At 34.6% G+C, this 17,844-nt stretch overlaps 1 protein-coding gene and 1 long non-coding RNA gene across 4 annotated transcripts in view; both read right to left on the bottom strand.

Annotated features, from left to right (window-relative positions):
• The window catches only part of LOC6582951 (platelet binding protein GspB), a 137,065-nt gene that overhangs the window by 16,188 nt on the left and 103,033 nt on the right, over positions 1-17,844 (bottom strand). The gene's annotated exons all lie outside the window — the stretch shown is intronic.
• LOC122757633 lies at positions 574-2,442 on the bottom strand. The gene is made up of 2 exons (XR_006357728.1): positions 939-2,442; positions 574-790 (listed from the first exon to the last, which is right to left on the bottom strand). It is a non-coding gene; the product is annotated as an uncharacterized LOC122757633 (long non-coding RNA).

Raw genomic sequence — 17,844 nt, 5'->3', positions numbered from 1 at the left:
AAGACAATCTATAGAAGAATAAGGAAATGTTGTTTGAATTGTAAATGCAAGTGAAATCTTAGAAATCAAATTTTAAATACATATAATTTCTTAGTTAACGTTGTTGGTTCTATAAAAGCTGTACAATTTTTCTACCTATCAGAAACAATAGATTCTTTAATTCTGCAATACTCTGACTACAAATTTTGTTTAATATATTTTGTATATACATAATATTAATTTGGCTTGAAATAGCTTTGAATTGATTCTAAGTATTTTCTTTTTAAGCCGCTCTCTATTTAGAATCTTCAATTATTTTAAATATATATTTCATGTAGATCACTTTTATTTAATATTTTGTCTACTTTTAGATGGCTTTACATACCTTTCTAGGAGCTCTTGCTTAGTGTTTGGGGCTTTCGTTTTTGCATAAATTTCGCACACATTATTTATTTATTTATTTATTTTTGTATTTTGTATTTGTGTAGCTTTTGTGAGAAAATATTTAAACAGTTTGCGTTTTGTTTGCACTTTTTGGGTTTGTTTTTATATATACATATATTTCAGTATTATTATGATTATTTCTCTTTGTTACCGAATAAACTGTGTTAACACTTAACTGTTATTAAAATTAACATAATTATAGTATTAGCCATTTGTGTTTTTGATTTTGTTTTTTTTCGTAGCGAGAGAGAAAGAGATTTCACTTTCTTCAAAGGCAATCATCAAGAGTTAATTTCAAATGTTTTAAATTATTTGCATCAACAATAAATGAATGCAATTAACTGTTGCGCTCGAATGCACAGCAAAGCTAAACGGAAATGGATACGAGTATGAATATGGATATGAGCTCGAAATGCCAAAAAAAAAAGCGAAGATACAACAACAAGCAGCAAGAAATAATGTTGTTAAATTTGCAATTAGCTTTAAACTCGATTTCGATATTTGCGTTGCATTACATTTAATTAGACGGCCAGCGGTGATGAAACGTGAATGAACGTGAATGAACTTGGCGGAGAGTGCAGAGCGGCAATAACAAAGCGCAAAGCAAAAAAAAATAAATAAATACAAGTCAAAGCACAAACAACAAAGCACAGTTACAGTTACTCAGCTTATAAACATGCAAAAAGAACAAACTTCACGGTCAGCCTTTGCAAGTGAACGAGCGAGCATTCGAATGAACTGCACACACACACACGCACACATACGATCGCACTTTACGGTGTGGGAGAGCGTGAGAGTCAAAGTCAAGTTTACACCTACGTTGTCTGCCGCCTACTGAGTGTGCCCGCTTAACGTTGTGTACGCGACGAGCGCCAAAAGTAAAGTGACTGCGCCGGCCGATACGATACGTCTGCGCAGCCGACTTCGCACGCAACTTGTTTGACAAGCAGCTGGAGCGCAGCCGAATCGGCTGAGCTGAGCGAGCGTCCGAAAGAGGGAGAGCGAGTGGTCGGCGCTTGCAATTCTTTCCTGTGTGCCTCTGTATCTGTGTGCGTGTGTGTCTTGGCGTCGCGTCGCGTGGTCTGTTCGATCATTATCTGCAAGCCACGCTCAACTTCATTATGAGTAGCGGCAGCCGCATGTGTGCTCTCCAACTCCAGCTTAAACTTCCCATACGTGTGTGTTTTCTGGCTTCTAAGTGTGTGTGCGTGTGTGATCGCATTACAACGAGCTGATGACAAATTTGTGATAAGCATTGGAAAATCTCTTACTGAGCATTAAATTAATTTGCCCAATGAAAATGCCGAACGCCGATTGATATCAAATTGAACTTTGTACCCGCTTGCAGTGTGCCTTAATTGGCCGCCAGGCGGCGCTTCAAAGTGTTATTTATGAGCATTAGTTTTTGTTGGGAGGAGGGGAAATATTCTTTATTTGTTCCACAATATTTGCATATATTCGATTTCCCTTTGCTCATGCTAAATGAATTTACGACTTTTGTTATATATTTATATAAATGTATATACTATACATCCTATCGCGCTGGGCGTTGGGCCTGATGTAACACATGGTTCAATTAGTTTGTTTGCTATTTCCTTGGAATTTCATCGCCATTATCGTAAATAATACTAGATGAGTGTTGACATTTGAAACAAAGGGAAACTAGGAATTTCTGCAGAAACAATAGCCAATTCAAACTGCGAAATAAGGCTAAATGCGAATCGAAATTAGTGCGGTTTTTACTATGGAATCCAAGTTATTGTTTAAATTGGGCTGCCAAAAAAATAAAAAATAATAATAAGAGGGAGACGATAAAGAGCAGTGCGATGGGTGCTCTGGGCATCCGGGAGAGTGTAGGAGCGGGGGGATCACGTTGTCTTCGGCCACGCTCCACGCTTTGGGCTTAGTAATTTTTAATTTGGTGATTAATCGATAAGCGACAGCCTCATCGACTCGACACCAGGCCAATGTACGAGCCACACAAAGAAACCTTGTATGTGTGTATATATATGTGTGAGTGTAAGCGAAATGAAATGCGATTAGAATTTGTAATAAGCTCGCGAGTCTACAATCTCTCTGGAGAGCCCAAAGCTTGAGCTGATAAAGATCTCTCTCCGACAGCCTCTCCCCCTCCCCCTCTCATTTCATCACTCTGTAGGCTTCCCAGCTGGAAATTTTTCTATTTGGAAATTAGAAAATTTTCCACCCGCAACAAAATATTTGTAAGCTGTTTTTTCGAAATTGAAAGTGCATTAGGATGAGTACACAAAATTGTTCAAGTTTTTTTATTCCTCTTCTTCTTCTACTGATGTTAGCTTTCACTTTGTTTGGTTTTTTGTCTAGAATGTTGAAGAGATTCGAATGGAAATGAAGCGTGTTGCATAATCTAGCAAGAGTCTTCGAGAGATTCACGACCTTTGGCCAATTATCAGGCAACTTTCTTTGCTTCTACTTTTGTCTGGCCACAACTTTCACACAGAACCCAGAAAAAATAAAACCAAAACAAAAACACTTCCCCAAAAAAAAAAAAAAAAAAAAAGAAACATATTTTCATGGCTTCTTCTTCTTCTTCTGCCTCTTCCTCTTCTTCTGTTTCTACTCCGCATTGTCATCTATCAAAAGCTGAGGGCGACTTCTCGCTGAGTTATGTTTTTCATTTGATTTTCTGATTGACAGATCTGCCCCTCGCACAGCATCCGTAATGGATACCAAATGTGTGCTTTGGCTTAGTTTCGGTACGACGCCATTCAGCCCTAATAAACATATGTAAATAAATTTATGCAAAGCAAATGCAAAGCAGCTGCCTATTAAAATGTGTCAGCGCGTTTAGTGCGAAAAATATTTTCACTCCGTAGACCTTGGGCCACTTGAGACGCCGCCACACATCAAGCCCATTCCCATTCCCATACCCATACCAATTCCCATACCAATTCCCTTACCCATTCCCATTCCTATTCCAATTCCATACCATTCCAATCAGCAGCTATCTTGACATGTTGTGCGTCACTTGGCAAAACAAATCAATCAAAGGCAGCTGCAGAAGCTCTGCTAAAATTGCATAGCAAATCATGTGCCAATATCAAGATACATACATGTACATCTATAGCATCCCTATCTACACATCTGTAGCACATGCCCCACACGTCGTTTCAATTGCGGCAGAAGCTGCGGCGCCAAACGCAAATTGCATTCATGTTTTGTTTTACGGTTAGCGGCAAAACTTTAAAGGCGGAATTATTTGACATGTGACATTATGCGCGAAATTCTACCCCAGGGGGTATAGAGATCCATTTGCATAACATAGAAATAGAAGATACACTAACTTGGCTGAAAATATTTGGTCAACTTTGGAATTGGCTTGATTTCGGCTTTTATTCAGTTATTCTTGTGGCATATTTCTATTCATTAGAAAGTTCTTTACATTAGTTTAACGGTTTAACTGTTTCATACTTTTCTCTCTCTCTCATCCTCTCTAGATTTTTATGATAATACATATTTTTTATAGTCTTGGTATTTTCTTTTTTTTCGCTTTTGTTTCCGTATATTTATTTCAATTGTTTTATTTTCTTTTATTCTCAACTGTCAAAATAAGTCAACTTTGGCTTTTTCATCTACTTAACTTTCGTTTTCTCTCTTATCCTGAGTTCAGTTGAAAATCTACGGAACACAACTCAAACAAATATGCAGTAAATCATATTGTAATCACGATATATAAACTAAACAAATACTCTATAAATTCATGGCAAAACAACTATTAGAAGAGCATAAAAAGTTTGCTACAATTTATTGCCGAATTGCTTGCAGTCAATCAAAGCGCATCGATTCATCGATTGATAGTGTTCAATTGTGTGTTTTTCTGTTGCTTTTCCTATTTTTTGTCTCTCTTCTGTTATTTAGGTTTTATTTAACAGTGACTTGATTTTCCAGGCTCTCGGGCAAATGACAAAGTTCAGCTTCAATGCGGGAGAGAAAAAAAAAAAACAGGCAAACTTATGATGCCACGAAAATGGTTCACAATGCTCACATTAAGTTCACAATGGAGCATGTTGCACTTGACAGTCGCATTTGTTAGGCACTGACAACAAATTTATTGTTTTTCAATTTGCATAAAAAAAACGCAAAAAAGGCTAAAAAGTGGCCATAAAAGGCTAAAACTTGCCGAACGCTCAAACCAGAGCCGTGGCGGCTCATTAAAGACTTTTTCTTTGCTGGGCAAGTTATGAGCAGCTTGCATAAATTTATTCACTGGTTTACTAACGTGTTTAATTTATATAATTATTTGCTTAACTAACGAAATAAAATTATTGTAAATATCTGGCTTTACCAAAATGGGAGTCTCTGCTTTGGCTGGCTGAGAAAAACAAGAGAATCTTCAAAAAGACTCAAGAATTCAACTGACCTAGCTTAATGAAAACATAAACATAAATAAAGTCTATAAAAAAATATTATTAAATTTTACTATAAAAAAAAACTCGAATAAATATAAAACTTAATGTGAATTACACGCAGAGTCCACATAAAATAAACATAAAAATAAATAACAAACAAAAAACGCACAAATAATAATAATAAATAAATGCAGAAAAAAACGACGGCAAAAAATAAAGTTAAGGATTCATAAATTTCAATCAGTGGGCCAACTAAAAAAACATTAAAAAATATATGTGTATCTATATATAGATATATAGTTGCTATAAAGTGCATAAAAATTCAATTTCGCATTGCCAAAGGGAACTTCGGATTGGAACATTGCATTGGAACTATTGTCTAGTACAAATAATGCACAATAAACATAAATTAGCAATTGATATTTTTGTATATATCGTTGTATGCCGTTAAATGAATTAAATTGGGCTTGTTAGGTGGCCAAATGACCTTTGCTAACAAAGCAAAAGCGCTAGAGGAACTGCAATCCAATTGGAGTGAACGAGACTGCCAATTGGAGTCCGTTTACATTATAAATTGGCAACATTCGACATTCGTTTGACAATCGCCGAATTGGCCAAGTTCACATGGTGTCGATATCGAATGTCGATGTCGGTGTCGATGTCGACTCCTAATTCATGTATTAGAAAGTACACAGAGTTTTGAATTTGGGGCGTGGCAGCGGGTGACGATGGCGAAGGCACACCTTATAGAGCGGAGCTGCTGCAGCCTCATAATGAGATTTCTAGCCATATCTAAAGTATATAGAAAAAAATACCTAAAGACAAAAAACAATTGCCCGTGTGCTAAAAGGGGCGTGAAAAACTGCAGGGCTTGCAATCTGTGTTTCTTTTTTTTTTTTCTGGGCTGGGTCTTTGTCTTGGGCTTTGATTCTGTTTCAGTTTCTGTTTCAGTTTCGTTTCTCGACTCGATTGTGGGTGGATTGCAGTGCAATTCCCCTTTGTAGCCAACAAGTGCTTTAGCTTTAGCTTTTTAATTAGCTGATGTTTTGGCTTTTTTTTGTCGTGCGAACTTTTTTCATTAATTAGCTTTGGCTGTTCTTTGGTTTTCGTTCTGATCGAAATGAATTTTGACATTTGCAATAAGAGACAACTAAATTGTATAATTATTTATATATAAATATCTTATTTATTGGCATGTTGACGCAACTCGTTGACGTTGCAATTAAAAATAAACATTAATTAACTGTTGATAATAAATTAAACCAAAATGCCTTGACCTTTGATATACTCTTTAATATAAGCTATAAATTAAAAATTTAAACTGAAATCAGAAATCAGTATTATATTTGAACTATTATAAAGCTGGAAGGTTCAATCACATGAATTAACTTCATTTTAAATATTTATTTTATGATTTCAATTAGTTTTTTTTATTTATTTGAAAAATGAAATCCACAAAGGAAAAATTGTATATAAATGTCTAATAATTATTCTCAAATTAAAAAATTATTATAATAATAATTATTCTCAAATAAAATCTCATTAATTTTTCTACGAAATACACTTTCTGGTCATTTAATTTTAATGCTAAACCACATATATTATATATACAATTTTTTTTATTAACACATTAAGTAAATAAAAAACAAAAAAATTATGAATAAAAAAAAAAAAAAAAAAAAAAAAAAAAACTATTCATTGAAAACGTTTAGCAAATCAAATCAATCAACATTAAAATGAAAATCAGTTTTCCCAAATATAAATGAAAATCATTTCAAATTTAGTTTTTTCAATTGGAAATAAATCAGTGTGTGTGCGTGTGTGTGTGTGCTCTGTTGTCTATTATATAAACGAATGCAATTTATTTAAATCAAATATTTATCAATGTGGAAAAAGCCGCAATAAAATGTGAATCAAACTGTCGCAATTAAAAAAAATATTGCATTGAAATGTGACTCATATGGAAATGGAAATGGAATTAATGCAATATTCCATTTAATTTATTCATATTCACTTTTTTCTCTCTCTCGTTTTTGACAACAACTGCGGTTATTGTTATGAAACTAAAGACAGCTGCGTTATCTGATTAAACAGTTAATGTTCTCTATATTTTTTTTCTTCTGTTTGTTAATAATTGAGTTGAGCTGGATTGTTCTGTTCATTATTGTTTATAATAATAAACTGTTTCATTCAGCGTCATTCCAATTATCTAAATTAAAAAATTCCTCACTCTTGTTTCACTTGTTATTATTGACGATCTGCGTTCGCTTCGATTTATTTATTTATTTATTGTATTGCATTTTCGCTAATTTGTTACTCATTTCACGCTGGCTGATTGGTTTTTCCATTGTTGCCTTGCAAGGTCGCGCTCACAGATACTCAGATACACTCACTTCAGATACTTTTGACAGCTCCAATTGGCCGCAGATAACGGTATTTGGTATTTATATTGGCGACAAATTAATTTGTAAATGTTCAATGAGTCGCTTGTCGTAGTTGGCGTAAGATTCGATTTACAAGTGCTTCGATAACTCTGGCATTTAATCAGTCACATGTTATCGATAACACGTGTCGCACTGTGTGTGTGTGTGTGTGTGTGCGTGTGTGTGTGTGGGAGCTGAACTTGAACTGTTATTTAGCACGAAATTTGTCATCAAAAATTGTCGTTGAAATAATAATAAAACCTTGAATCGGGTTAAAAGCTAATTGGAAATTTCCAACAAGCAAAGATCAATGAAAGCAGATAAAGTATAAAATATAATAAAAATAAACTTGTGAAATATTGGGTAAATATTTGAAATATTGCTTAATAGACGCTGGATATATATATGTATATATATATAACGCTTTATATGGATATATATGGAGATATATGTATATAGCGCTTTATATAATGCTATTAGAGGCTAATAATGATTAAGCTCTAAAGTATTGATAAAAATAAATATATAAATATATATCAGAAAAGATAAAAATAATTAAAGAAATTATAGAAAAAGTAAAAAAAAATCATTATCAATATTTTAATCAATTATCGTGTATTTTGTATTAATTTTTGCTATAATTCTTATAGGTATTTACTTATACATGTTATACAATTATAAAGGCACTGCTATTCCAATAAACACAACTGCATATTAAAGCCACGCAACGCCGCTTAATATCACATTTGCATAGCATATATTTCTATTGCACTTATCGCCTGCATTTCCTTGGCTAAATTCCAGAGCTATAATGAATTCTATTCAGGCAATTCATGAATCATAAACAAATTCAAATTGCAATCGCGCTACACTGAGTAGAGTAAAAGATCGTGATTCGCGTTGACATTTCCCAAGAGGCTGTCAATATCAAAATTTGCATTTAAATCAAAGCCGACACAACTCCCCCTCGATGGCAACTAAAATGGGGCAAGACTTGGCGTTAAGCTCTTTTTTTTCTGCTGGCGCCCAAATCGAGGCTCATAAATTAGATTTGCTGCCTAATTTCAACGCCTAGAAGTTGTAGAAGAGTGGGGCCAAAGGATGTGAGTGTCATTTATACATATATATAGATGTCATATATACATACCTATGCCAGCACACATAAATCATGGCGGCATCGTCAGGTATGGCAAAAGTCGCCTGCCAGGCACTTAGTCACAAAAGATTTTTGGCCAAACACCGCAACGAAAGTTAACATGAAAACTACATAAATTCACTTAGATGTCAAATGGTGGGGGTGGAGTGCTTGTAAAAGGCTACTAACTTGGCCATAAGTAGCAAAGGAAAGCGATGGCTGGCTGGCTGGTAGCTACGTGTGGCAGCAGCTGGGCCAAAAGCTCTTCCACTCGTCAAGCAAATGAAAATGTGGTAATAAAGAGCACAGCCAGCAGCCTGAAGAGATGAGCACTCTGTAAGAGAGATCTAGTTGAGGTTGACTGACTAGACAATACCCTGTATGTGTTAAACTAAATATTTGAACTATTTCAGGGAATTGAGAGATCATAACGTTAATACACAATTGAATGTTTGGAGATCAGAACTATAATACACAGCTGAATGTATCGACTAACGCATAAAGCTTGAATTCTACAAATGTAGCACTAACTACGGTGAAATACGATTTGTATAATATACAAATTTGCTTAATTTACATGAGCCAAGGAGTTTAGGTTTAATTGTTTTAAAAATAAATTCTCCAAAATTAAGAGGAAAAAAATCGATTTTTATCGATATTAAGTAGGTCTCGTGAGATATTTGAAAAAAAAATATATATATTTCTGCTGTATATGATATTTAAGAATATATATATAAAATAAGTGGTCTATGGCATTGCTAGTTCTCGAGATAGGGACCTTTAACAAAACGAACAGCCAACAAAAAAAAACTTATCATTATTATAGAGATATACTTCAGCTTAGACAAATTTATATTAATCTCTTACAGTATTCTATATTTGTATATTGTTGTAAATGAATGAATTGAAAACGCATCATACTTTTTCTTTAAATATGAACAGGGCATACACAAATATATAGATAGAAAATTTGTAGTGGGCAGCGTTAGAGAGAAATTTCACTAAAGCGCTCGCCGGTCACGATTTATCATCATTTGACAAAAAGGGAAACATCTGCCACAGAGAGCTGGGTGGCATATCAAGAGGGCTGCCTAGGATAGGGGTGAGAGAGCAGCAGCAGGTCGGCTGCCTGTGTAGCTGTAGCCTATAGTTCAAGTTCCAGTCAAGCGGGCACAACGATACTTTTTTTGGCTACGGCTGTTCACTTTTTCGGTTTTTTTGCGGCCTCTCAAACGAGTCGAGCAGAGATCGGCGGATCTCTTGTAGTGGCTGACACTTAACGTGTCATTCGACCATTTTATTGGACTTGACAATGAACTCTTGAACCGCGGCTATTTAGGCAGAAACAAAAAAAAACACAGTATTAACAGCAAAGATCAACGCTGGCGCTTGGCATAAACAAAAAACATAACGAAATGCATGCAAACAAAAAATGTATTTAAAAACATTGAAAACTAGTTAAAATAGAAAAGTTGCTGTAACTTTCACATTGACACAGGATTTGCATGAGAAAATAAATATTCAATAAAAACAAAAATAATTGTTGTAAAAAATTCCTGTGAGAAATGAGAAATTTTTCAGGTAAAAGTTCAATGGGCTCAAAGCTAACTGGCTTAACTCTAAATATTTTAAATACGGGAGATATTAGGGCCTACTGAAGGTGCTTGAAACAATTTCTGTTTTAGGTTTAAATATTGTTTGCTTTGAAATGTTGCAATTCTTTGGAATTTATTTATTATCAACCAAACGCAATTTTTATTCCCTGTTTTATTTCCATTTTAAGAGAGACAATTTCATTTCTCTATTTTACTTCTCTTTTAAGAAACCTTTTTATACGAATTTAAACACAACAAAGTGCTTCGATATATGTATTTTATATAAATTATAAATTATTTATATAACAATTATTATGTGTATAATTGTATACGTTATGAAAATGAATAGAGTATTAATATAATTAAATTGAGTAATATAATGATTTAACTTAAACTTCTTTTAATCAATAGCATGTACTTATTTACTCTATCAATGTTCTTCTCAAACTACATATCATCTTCTTCAACTGCTGTTGCCATCCTGCTAAGATTGTGTAACTAGGATGCTACACTGCTCAATCAAGCTTCTCAAGCAACTTTACATTCATATATTGTATATGTACAGTCTTTATAAATATTATATATAACGTCTTATTTTTTTTTATGTGTGCGACATGGGCTTGAAGATTTAAATAAAGCCGCTAAAATCGGCTTTGAAGCAATTTTTTCTCTCCTTTGTATATATTTATTTATTTTTATTATTTAATTTATAAGCTCAGGGATTAGTCTATCTTAAGTATATTTTTATCCGATTTTCTTCCTAATAAAAAATGTGGTTTGAAAGTCAAAAAGATTCAAGCGCTTCGTAGACAAGAAAATAAATAAATAAATAAAATAAAATAAAATAAAAAAATAAATTAAATAATTTTAAAAATATAAATAAAATAAATAAATAAAAATTGGAATATATAAAGTTTCTCATATTATTTATAGTTTTTAAATACAAATTAAAACTGAATAAATGAATAATATAATAAAATATATGTAAACTTTTAAATTATGTAAATAAACAAAGATTGAAAACTTGGATTCTGGGCTCTAGAAAACCAGACTTAAGTAAGCAGAAGTCGGTTAGCAATATGCATAATATACGCCCACTTAAAATGTGATATTTATTTCTCAATATCCAATCTCCGACTAATATGTAATCCACTTTATATCATAAATCAGCGACTAACTCGTCTCTCGGCTGCCAATCAGTAGCTGTTTTCACATAGATTTTGTCCACCTACATGAAGCAAACGCTTGCTGCGCTCTAAACTGTTGTGGTCTTTGGGCCAACTTGGCTAGTCGGCCATTTATCAGTGTTCGTAGTTTACATTTCTATTTTAACTGTCTTTTAAATGTTATTTCATTGATTTTATTTGGGATTTGGTGGTTTTATGTTGTAGCTGTGACTGTGTTTTATTTTATTGGGGCCAGGCCGTAAAGATTTCTCAATACGAAAACTTGGCTCAAATAAATCTTATCAAATTAAGTCGAGACTGCACAACAACAACAACAACAGCAAGACCTAAAAACGTGGGCGACTACAAGTGATAGAGCTACACAGTAGGGGTAGCCCCTCAGACGTTGTTTTTCTCTTCTTCTTTTTTTTTTCATCCTCCTCTAGTCTGGCTGCTTCTGCGGCATTTTGTAGGGCTTGTCGAGGTTTCTTTGTGGGCTTGGTGACTTGGTTGACTAATTGTTAACGAGTTGCTGTTGACCAAGTTAAATGTGTACTGGCCACAAAAAAAAAAAAAAAAAAAAAAAATTGGGCAAATTAATTAAGCCATTTGAAACAATTTCGCGTTTGCCTGAACAACAAAACAACAAAAAATTGCGCTCACATTAAATTGTTTAATTTAATTTGCCTGAAAATAGTTGAAAATTGTTTCCATTGCTGTTGTTGTTGTTGCATTGCGCATTGCGTTTAAGTGAAAAGCGCTGGGCACGTTTTAGTTTTAGTTGTTGCTTTTCGTTTTCTTCCAGACTTGGCGCTAATTTTTTTTCTATGGTCCAGTTATATATTCACTCAGTAATTGAGTATGGGTATAGTGAATTTTATATACCCATTCACGAAAGTGTAATGAGCATATTCGCTTGCTGTCTAATCTTGTCTAATCTAATCTTGTAAAAAATAAAAATAAAAAAAATCCTTGACTATAAGTCCAAAATTATAAACATCTGAGTTAATAGGCCATAGCTAACGTCCGTATAAAAATAAATTTGTAGCATAAGCTTTATATGATTATTTAAAAATATTCAAAGGAAATAATGCTCAATAAAAATAGAAATACAAAATAAATAATAAAAAAAAAATAATAAAATAAAATACATAATTCAACCTCACATATAAAGCTTCATTAATTAATTAATATAAAAACAAACAAAAAAAAAAGCAAAAATAATAATAATAAATTCCTTTAGTATAAGACCATAATTTTAAATATCTTAGTTGAAAATCTATAGCTAACCTCTATATAATAATAATAAATAAATTTGTAGCAAAAGCTGCATATGAATATTCAAGAAAATTAAATTAAAAATAAAATAATTTCAAATTATAAATTGTCAAGATTTCTTTGGTTTAAAATTTCCAATACTTCTGCATAAACAAGAAAGTGTATTTGCGCTTCGTTTAGAGCCCGTCTCTCTGTCCCCAATTTGAGTGGAAGAAGATGCTTTGTTGCTCGATAGGCTTCGTTTGCGAATATTTCGCTTATCACAAATTCCGATGCACGTTTCGTTTTTTAGTCATATTTGTGGCAGGAAGCACTTTTTGCACTTTCCAGGGGCCCCAATTTATGGGGGCTGCCAGTGGCTGGGCAGCCCACTCGAGGGCCCATCTCCAATTACCGATTGGCTCGGCAGCTGGCGGGTAAAAAAAAAGCTAAAGAAAAAATCCGCTAGCCCTGGGCACTGGGCAAAATATTTGACTCGCTTATTCCATCAATGTCAACGCGAGGCGGCAGCCACAATAACTCAGCTGATCGATCAAATGTCGTCGCGGAAAGATCGCAGCGGCGGCACATTTAATGGGTTAAGAGTTATTTTTGGCCAACTCTTTTTTTGTGACACACTTTTGTCGCAGATTGACACAAATATTTGTGTGTGACGAATAAAACTTTCAATTTGTTTTCATTTATTTATGATTTTTTTCTTCATATTTATTATGAAAGCAAAGGAGCAACAGCTCGTTGCTTGGCTTTTCCCGCTAACAATTGCGGCCAATTAATTTGTCATAAACAAAAGTCATAGCAGATCAATACACAATTATGTTGTTAACAAAAAAAAAAAAGTAAAAGAAATTGTGAATGTCGGAGCGAGTGATAAACATCTGAAAACCAAAGCAAAAACCATGAAAAGAGCTGGACGGGAGACATGCACCCACAACAATTATAAGCAACAACTGAAAATTATCATGCTGAAGAAGGCAGCGGTAAACCGAAATGAAAATGTAAATGGTAATGGAAATCGAAGTCGAAGTCGAAATGGAAATGGAAGTGGAAATAGACGAATGCAATGCGATCCTCAGCAACAAGCCGCAGCAAATTGCATAATTATTGCTGCAAATGAAGCTGCGAGAGGCCGAGAAGAAAGTCGCACCGTTTGAATCGTGATAAAGCGATAATTTGTGCCCCTCCGACCCCTCCGCCCCCTCTGACTGCTGCCTGTTGCCTCGCCTGCTCGCGTCGAGTCAATGCATTTCACTTTCAGTTCAACAAACAAACCAAATAGTTAAGCTCAAAAACGAGAAACAAAACAAACGAACGTTGAATTCAACTGCTGCCAAGTCCAGCATAGTCGAGTGTATTATTATGAAATCAAATTCAAATCGTCCACCCACGCCAAAAAAAAAAGAAGCAAAGCCAAGCCAAAGCTCTGACTGTGATTCAGTTTTTCCAGTACGAATTCGAGTTCAAAGTTTGGTCAACATCCGTAATTCATTTCTTTCGCTTTTCCCTATTTTCTTTTATTGCCAAAGCATGAAAATCCCAACTGGCAACTGATATAAACATCACACAAAATATTATTTTTTTCGGCCAAGTCTCATCCTCATCCCCATCTGGCGGCACTGGCGGACTGGGCCATAGCCCACTGACGGAAGCTTCTCGCATTGCGCCTCAACGATCCATTGTGAAAGGTCATAATTATAGCATTGAGCGCTTTCAGCGCATTTGATTAGCCAAACATTGAATTAACAGTCAACAGTCAAGTTGCCTCTCGATGTCATTTCATGGCGTTGAGCTCCAATGAAGCTGACGATGACGATGAAAAAAAGACTTGACTAATGTGTGGAATACTGCAAAATTTGAGGCCATATATGATGGACTGGCTAGTCCTATGAGATCTAGCTCAGTAATATAATGTACATAATAATTTAATATATAATATGTATACAATATAATACATTTAACAGCTGATTTTCTATCTATAGCGGAAAAGTCCGGCTATATCGACTTCGCTTATAGCCTTTTTCCGGTTATTGCGACGAAAATGTGATCAATTGATAATATATTAATTTATAATAAATAAATATATTATTACAATATATAAATTCGATCAATTAAAATTTGTTTATTTATTTATTTATTTATTTATTTTTTGCATATAAAATATATATATTTTTTTATGAATGTAAACTCTCTTTCTAATATTGCAATGATTATAAATTTAATTATTATATATAATATTTTTTTTTTTATATACATTTTTTGTTTTTAATAAAATCATGATTTTTTAATTATATAATAAATGATAATCTATAGTATAATAATAATTTACACTGCTTATTACATGAAAAATAACCCTGCATACACGCATGCAATCAATTCAAGCAATGCAATTTATTTATGAATTATTTTGTTTTTGCACTTTATCAGCGAATAACACATTAAAAAGCAGCGAAATGTGAGAATTTGCCGCAAAGCAGGGCAAATGGAGCGACGACGACAATAAATGAGGCGGCGAACAATAACAAAAATTCGTGGCTACCGTTGGCCGCGGGCGTTGAGTCGAGATGGGGCGAGAGAGAGGGAGCGGCAGAGAGGCAGAGAGAGAGAGGGAGAACTACGGTCATGAAGCCAACAAATACGTGCTAATCCCGCCCTACGGTTATTGACGCAACCCACATACCGAAAACCTCATTGAATCAGCCCGAAACACTTTTCTTTTTCTGTTATTAGTTGTCGTTGTTGTTGTTGTTGCTGTTGTTATTGTTGTGGTGGCTTGGCCCGGGGCTGGGATTAAGTTAAATTATTTTCAGCTTAATTAATTTACAAGCTGGCAAAAATAAAATCGAGAAAAAAGCAAAGTAAAAGGGCAAAGCTATTTTCTCGCGCGTTGACAGCTGCGCCTTTTTATCTGGGAAATTGGCCAGCCGCATCAGCCAATAGCAAACTACAACAACAACAGCAAAGGCAATAGAAAAATGCTAGGAAAATATTTATTTATTTACACGCCAGCAGAACGTTCGATAGAGGCTGCCAGATGGGAGCGGGGCTGGGAGGCGTGGCAGCAGTTGAGGCGCTGCCTTTATTTTATTTTTTTATATATATATTTTTTTTGGAATTTTCACAGCCGCCACAACGGCGACTTGGGCTGCCTTTTGATAACGCAAGCAAAACTTGGACCGATCTATAAATAGAAATGCAGCAACTGAGCCCAGGCGGGCTGTGCGCATGCGCGAGGCATGAAGCATGCAGGTTCCTTGGAAAAATGCAGCTGAAGAGCTGAAGCCGAAGCGTAGGACAAGTTTCAGTGTGAAGGGCGCAGGGCGCAGGGCTGTGTGGGAGGGCAAATGCAATGCAATGTGATGGAGCTGCCCTCTACGCCTCCTCGCAGCCGCAGCTCCCTTTAGCTGCGTGCATGCCTCATAGACAGATGCTGTTAAATTGATAGCGTGCGTTTTTCTTGCTGCTGTTGTTGTTGTTGCTGTTGTTGTTGTTGTTGTATGTGTTGCGTGTCTGCTGTCTGACAGCGGGGCACGGGCGTATGTCGGCAATTGTGGCTAAGATGTTGGCAACACGAGCTCCAGGTGTGCCAGACAATGTATTCTAGCGAAAGCGAAACCGAGAACCGAGAACCGAGAGCCGAGAATCGAGAAACTAAAAACTGACAACTGAGAACTGAGAAAGTGTCCACAACTTACCCCTAAAACGTTTAATGGCTAACATTTTGTTTGCACTCTGTAATTACCTGCAAAGAGAGAAAGAAGCAGAAGGAAATAGATTAGTAAATATTCAGGCTTATGCAGAATTTAAGCAATTATTTCAATTATTTGCAGCCAGCTCGTGTTCAATGCTCAAGTCTTATCGAGCTGTCGAAAGCATCTTTTGAATATTCAAGACTCGATTCGAGTTATCGCGGCAGACGTCACGTCAGCCCGTCTTGGCCAAAAGGCCATGGTCCATTGATAAGGTCTAGGTCGCTGTCTCTCTCTGTCTGCCTATCTGTCTCTATGTACGGCGCCCACTCTCTGCCAGCCTTGGCTAGCCAAATGCCAAGCCCAAAGCTAAAGTCGCAGAGTCTTTTGGCTTGCAGCTATGCACCAGCTCGAGAGCTGGGGAGATAGATAAGAAATACCTTTTATTGGTTTTTCCTTTTCGCTTGCCTACATTTCCTGATTAGTCGCTAGATTGTGGAGGCCAAGGCTCAGGCTCTGCCAACTCGAATTTAGGGCGCGGCTGCCGAGAAGCTGAGCGCACTAATAAATTGCTTTTTCATTGAGCCAAACTTGAATGCAACTCACTTTGAGTTGGCCAATAGCAAGGCAACAAATATTTTAGGGAGTTTATTTGCATGCATATCTTAACCAATTCTCATGGATCGCTAATTAAAATTTTAATAATTTATAAGATTACTTGGCATAAGAAAAAATTTAACAATAAATTAAAAAAAAAAATGTTAATTCTAAATAAATGAAGCTTGGGCAAATATATAGAAATAAAAATGACTAACTTATTAATACTTTTCCAGGTTAGCAAATTATTTTCGATCGATTATTTATTATTTTTACTAAATTCGAAATTTTTTTTTATTAATATAATATTTAACAAACTTTTAGTTTTGTTATATTTTTAAATACTGACCAAAAATATTATTGTAAAATATATATAAAGAATAAATAAATAAAAAGTAAATATATTTATTATATTTATTTATTTAAAATTAAAAATTGTAAAAAAAAAAATATATATATATATATAAATGGATCATTCGGCGTATGCGTAATTATTTTGTGCAAGAGAACTTCAACAATAGCAATATCACTCTCTATAACAGTAATAAATACATCATCAACTCACAGACCAAAAGTCTCAAAAGAAGTGTGATCATTCAGATGTAATTAACAAATTATATATATTTTTATCACCCGAGGTGTAATTCATTATAAACAAAGCAAAAATTATAGCAATGTGTGAAATTAATTTAATTTATCTAGTAAAAGATATGATGCGAAATAATGAAAACGAAAACTTCGCAAAATTTTTTGTGCACTGAAAAAGAAAGTTTTTAAAAGTTTGATTTTGAGATATTGGAAATTGTGTAACATTTGCTGGCGCCAATAGCTGTGATTTTTTGTTGTTGTTGTCTTCTTTTATTTTGATAAATTGTCAATAATTAAAAGTTGGTTCATAAATATAGGCGAAGATGCCTCCAGACTCAATGGCAATCAGCTTATAGCCACATCAAATGATTGACTGCGCCGCATTTGTGATTTGATTTTGTGCCACGATTTTTTTGCGCATTATTAATCTTTAAGGTTGGCTTTTTTTCTTATATAACACTCCATGAATTTGCTGTGAAATGAAGGCGGATCTAATGAATGTGTGTGCCCGACTAGTTGATATTTGAAGGGAGATTTTTTTTATATATCAGCAAGCTTTACTTGCATG

This window comes from Drosophila mojavensis, unplaced genomic scaffold, assembly GCF_018153725.1.
Source record: "Drosophila mojavensis isolate 15081-1352.22 unplaced genomic scaffold, ASM1815372v1 contig_74, whole genome shotgun sequence".
In the NCBI taxonomy this organism is placed as follows: Eukaryota; Metazoa; Arthropoda; class Insecta; order Diptera; family Drosophilidae; genus Drosophila; species Drosophila mojavensis.
The sequence above is the reverse complement of the archived record's forward strand: the minus strand, read 5'-3'. Positions and strand labels throughout refer to the sequence as shown.